Source organism: Talpa europaea (genome assembly GCF_964194135.1).
Source record: "Talpa europaea genome assembly, contig: HAP1_SCAFFOLD_329, whole genome shotgun sequence".
Lineage (NCBI taxonomy): Eukaryota > Metazoa > Chordata > Mammalia > Eulipotyphla > Talpidae > Talpa > Talpa europaea.
In genome coordinates, this window is record NW_028167807.1 from 31,294 (window position 1) to 36,212 (window position 4,919).

Genomic DNA, 4,919 nt, shown 5'->3' on the forward strand with positions numbered 1-4,919 from the left:
ATTTCAGGGGGGGGGGTCCGGGCTGGAGGGAGCAGGTGGGCGCGAGGCCGGTCGGCCGTCTCGGGCGGGCGAGCAGGCTGCGCGCCGCTCCTAGCTCCTCGGCGCCGTCCAGGCTCTACCTTGGGGGCTGCATGCTGAAGCCGGCCGGCCCGGGGCTCCTCTCAGGCCGGAGTCGCGGGGCGCTCTTGTGCGGTCCCCGCACCCCTCCCGCGCTCCCTTGCTCGCTGCCCGGGCGCGGCCGCCGGCCCGCTAGGCGCTGCCCGGCGTCCCGGCGGGGGGCGGTGCGGGGCACTGGGGCGGTGGCGGCTGCGGCGGCGGCGCCGCGCTCCTCATAGTGTCGGGCCCCTCAGCTGCCCGGGGCTCCGCGCCACTCCACTCGGTGCCGGCGGCCGCTCGGCTCGCACTCTGCTCCGGCCGTCTTGGCTTGGCGCAGCTCTGCGCCCCTCAGCGCCGCCGTGCGGGCCCGGCCGCGGTGCTCCGCTCTGCTCGCTCGCTCGCTCGCTCGCTCGCCCCGTGCCGCTCCTCTCCCGCCCTCCCGTCCGCCCGCCCCACTGCCTGCCGCCCGCTCCGCGCCGCTCCCTGCCGCGATCACGCCCTCCCAGGCCCGCCCGCCGGCCCGTTGCCCGGCCCTTCGGGGTTCGCTCGCGCTCCGATGGTCCTCCGGGGCCAGTCCGGGCAGGCTGCGCTCCGGCTCCGCGCCGGCTGCTCCCGGAGTTCCGGCTCGGGCGGGCCACCTGGCTCCTCGGCAGCGCCACAGGCGCCGAACGCGGACGCCCGGGTTTACTTAGTGCGCCTCTCGCTTCCGCCTCTCCTTCGCTCCACTGTGGCGGCCGCCGAGCGGCACGGCCCCGTGGCTCCCGCTGGCCATGCCCCCTCAGTCTGTCGCCATCTTCCGCTGTGCGGAGAACACCTTGAGAGCCCGTGTGCGAGTGTGTTTAGGGGGAGCTGGGCGGAGAAAGAGGCACCGAGGGGAGGAGGGAGCGGGACTGGGGCCCCGACTGCGCCTGCGCCTCAGTACTCCCCCCCCCCCCCCCAGCCCCCGCCGGCTGCAGCCTGTGCTGTTTGGGGATGTTTCCAGTCCTCCCCCAACTCCATTCACTTCAGCGCCTCCGTTCATCGGCCCGCTCCCCGCGTGCACACGCCGGCACACGCTGAGTCCCAGGCCCTGGCGCACCCCCTCCCCCGCCCACCCGGACGCCCTTCACCCTCTCCAGTCGTTCACTCCCCCGAGGGCTAGGGGACTTCTGGGGGTGATTCTTGGAGGCCGGAGGCAGCTCCTTAGAGTCTCGCTGCCTCCCTGGATCACCTCCCTCGCCCCAGTGACTAGGCGACGCGGGAGCCGGCTGTGGATTGGACCAGTCCCGCGTCCCTAACTCAGCTGTGCCCTCACTGTCCTGCCTGAGGCCAAAGCGGCCCCTGGTGCTGAAGGACAGCTCCCACCTTAGCTGTGGATGAGGAGATAGCTTGGAGAGTGTCCGGGAGAGGGCAAAACAGGAGGCTAAAATGGGTAGTAGTGATGGGTTGTCGTTTCTGCCCTTAGTAAGATTTCCAGCAGCCTCTCCCCTGTCCTAGCTTCCTGGCTCCCCCTACCGGCTGCTGAGAATAGCTGTGCGAGAGTTAAGGAAGCTGCGCCGCCCTGACGGAACCGTGTGCTTGAGACCCTCACCGAGTCACATGGCACCAGGAACTCAGACGTAAAAACGTCCTGCCGAGCCACTAACCTTCTTTGGACTCCACCAAATCTCAGGCAGAGCAGATTGTCTACTTCCTTTCCTCTCTCCCTCCCACTCCCAGTAACTCCCACATTCTAATTTTGGATTAACCATTGCCAGCAGGTATGTGTTCCCGTGAAGAATAATCACAATAAAATAATAACGTTTGATGAATGTGTACTAGGTGCTCGGTAATGCTGTAGACACTTTACCGGCATTATTTCATTTACTTGTCACAATTGTCTTATGAGATAGACACTGCTGTCATCTTCATCTACATAGGAGGAAGCCGAGGTTTAGCATGGTTAAGACGCCTAAGATCACAGGCCGAGATAGAAACCCAGGCAGTCTGGCTCTAGAGCTCTCAACACTCTCCATAAACCCCTGGAAAGACGGAGGGGCAGAAGACTTAATCATGCCTTAAGGGGAAATCATGGTCCACATACATGTTGGCTAGTCGGGGGATTCATGGACTGGAAATGAGTTTAGGAATAGTTCTACCACCGAACGCACCATGTGCGCTTGAGAGAGTCATTTCTCTCTCCGAATCTGGATTTCCCCCTCAGTGAGATGAGGGGACACCCGAGGCTAAATGAGGTAAGTGGGATTCATGGGCACTACTCAGAGGTAGGCTGGGGGAGGGGAGATGCATGAAAGGTTTCAGGAAGAGGGAAACATTTTATCCTCTTTAAAAAATTAATGAAGTACTGTTGTTTTACATCCTTGTAAATATTTTGAGTATGTAGGATTTCTTCTGTCACGTATAGTCCCTGTAGCTCTCCCACCACCAAAGGAGGACTTGTGCTCCTCCACCACAGTCTGTTGAACAGAGAAAATTTGAACTGGTTCCTAAAAAGTATAGGGATTTGGGTGGGTGGGTGGGTGGGTGGTAGAATTGTTCCTCCTCAGCGAGTAGGAGGGACCTTGTATGGTTGTGAAACCAAGACTGTGACAATTTGGCTACACTGGCTGTGAGAGCTCGTGGGGAGGAGAGTACAGGGATATGAGACAAGGGAAACTTTATCATTCATTACGTTCCAAGATCTATGCTGGGGACTCAGGGACTGAGTCAGACAAGGCTCTGCCCTGGAGATGAGCACAGCTGAATTAGGGAGGCAAACATGTTAAAGAAGTAATTATAACACAGAGTCATAATGATGATATTGAGGAGAGGTTTCCCTCTTGCAGAGGGGCAGATTGATCAATTCCAACAGCTTCCTCAGAAATGATTTTGTACATAGTCACTTGAGTTGGGGGCATTCATTCATTCAGCTAACATCATTTGAAGATCTATTATATCTCAGACGCGGTACTTGGCATCAGAGTAAAATACGTGTCTTGGGTTGAGGGAGATTATTTGAAGTCTTAAGGGATGAGTAAGAATTGGCTAGACAGATAGGAGTGTGTGAAGGATGTCCCAGGCAGAAGGAATGTCATATGTAAAAGCCCAGAAGTAAAGCCAGGAATGGCATGTTCAGAAACCTGCAAAGTAGTTCATTGTAACTAGGTGTGAAGTGGGAGCACTGCCAAATAGGAGGCTGGGGATTTGGCAGGAGCTAAATCATCAAGGGCCCTGAGCGCCATGCTAAGTAGTTTGGACTTTATCCCAAGGGTACTAAGCCACAGAAGAGGCTGAAGGTTTTCTGCAGCAGGTGACACAATCAGATTTGCATCTTTACAAAATTGATTTGGCTGCAAGATGGAAAATGGGCTAGGGGTGAGGGGGATCCTGAGGGCAGAGAAACTATTTAGGAGACTGGTTAGTAGTCCAGGTGAGAGGTGTTCGGAAGCTGAACAAAGAGAGCAGCGGTAGGGGGAAGTGAAGAAATACATATGGGAGGAAAATAACAGAGGTCAAATTGAAAGGGACCTAGGACTGGCCCCGAGGTAGGAATAAGGGAATAAAGTAGACATAGCACCTGAAGAAGGATGAAACCAAAGAGTTAACATTAGTGACATGGGCGGGATTGCCCCTGCACACCTAGCAATTGTCCAGAGCCATTCTTTGTTTAGTCCTTGGAGGGTTCAGTGTTCTCTTTAACAAAGAAGGCTAATCGCTCACAGATACCTAGTTCAGAGCTGATTGGAAGGGCCACCGTGATTGACACCCTTGAGTGCCAATGAAAGAGCAGCTTGCCAGACCTAGGCTATCAGCTCTGAGAACCTCTGGAGCTTTCTGTAGGAAGTCATTCAGGCAAGACTCACTCCCTCTCCCCCAGCACACACAAGGCAAAAAGTGTCTCACAAGGGTCCATTTATTACAGGAACACAATTTAGCAAAAACTTACTCACACAGTACTCAATGTACACAAAGGAGAAATGGTAGCAGATCAGCAGTCAGAGGAAGCACTCATTCTCTCAATCTAGATTGCACAAGAAAATGGAGTGGGGGAAGGGAAGCCATTGCCATCTAATCAGGCCCCTGGAGCAGAATAGCCAAGGTGGAGAGCTGGGCTGCTGCTCCCCAGAGATGGCAGGCCCTGACCAGCCTCTTCTCTCTATCTGCTCCCAGGCCAGTGGAGGCTAAAAAGCAGGAGGATAAAGGAACAAAGGTGGGACATTTCTGAGAGGACCCAGACTGCCTGGGAAGAGTGATAGAATGCCCTTCAACCAGGCAGAGGGAAGGCAACTTGGAGTGGAGGGAGATGGGAAGAGTCTTTCTCCTGTGAAATTCTGACAGTTAAGAAGAAAAAGCCGGAGCCATTTAAAGAGACCAGCGTGGTTACATAGGAAGCTTTCTGTTATGCTCAGTCACAAGCAAAAGATGGAAAGAAGAGCATGTAATTAGGGATGAATCTAAGAACTGGTAAGAATTGTGTCAGGATGGCTAAAGCACAGCTTGAGCTGAAGCTTGTCAGGCTCTGCCTAGGTCCTACCTCTGCCCCCTTCTCTCTCTGTAGTTGAAGTGATTTTCCACTCATCTGCAGCCTACCACTGTCCTAAGACAAGAAAGACTAAAGTACCCCTACCCTACACCCTGGAACTCAGCATCAAGCAGTCCTTCTGCCACGAGTCTGAGTCTGCTCTCGCGTTTCACCAAGCCTCTACTCATTGCCCTGTTCTGCCCCTGGCTTTCCATCTCATGTCCTGTGCCTGATCCCCTAGTCAAAGGCCCTACCTACCACTTGTCCCCTATGAAGGCCTAGGCTCAGTCGTGTTTTTAGTCCACCATCTAGGGAGAGTCCTGAAACCAAGCCCTGATCCAGG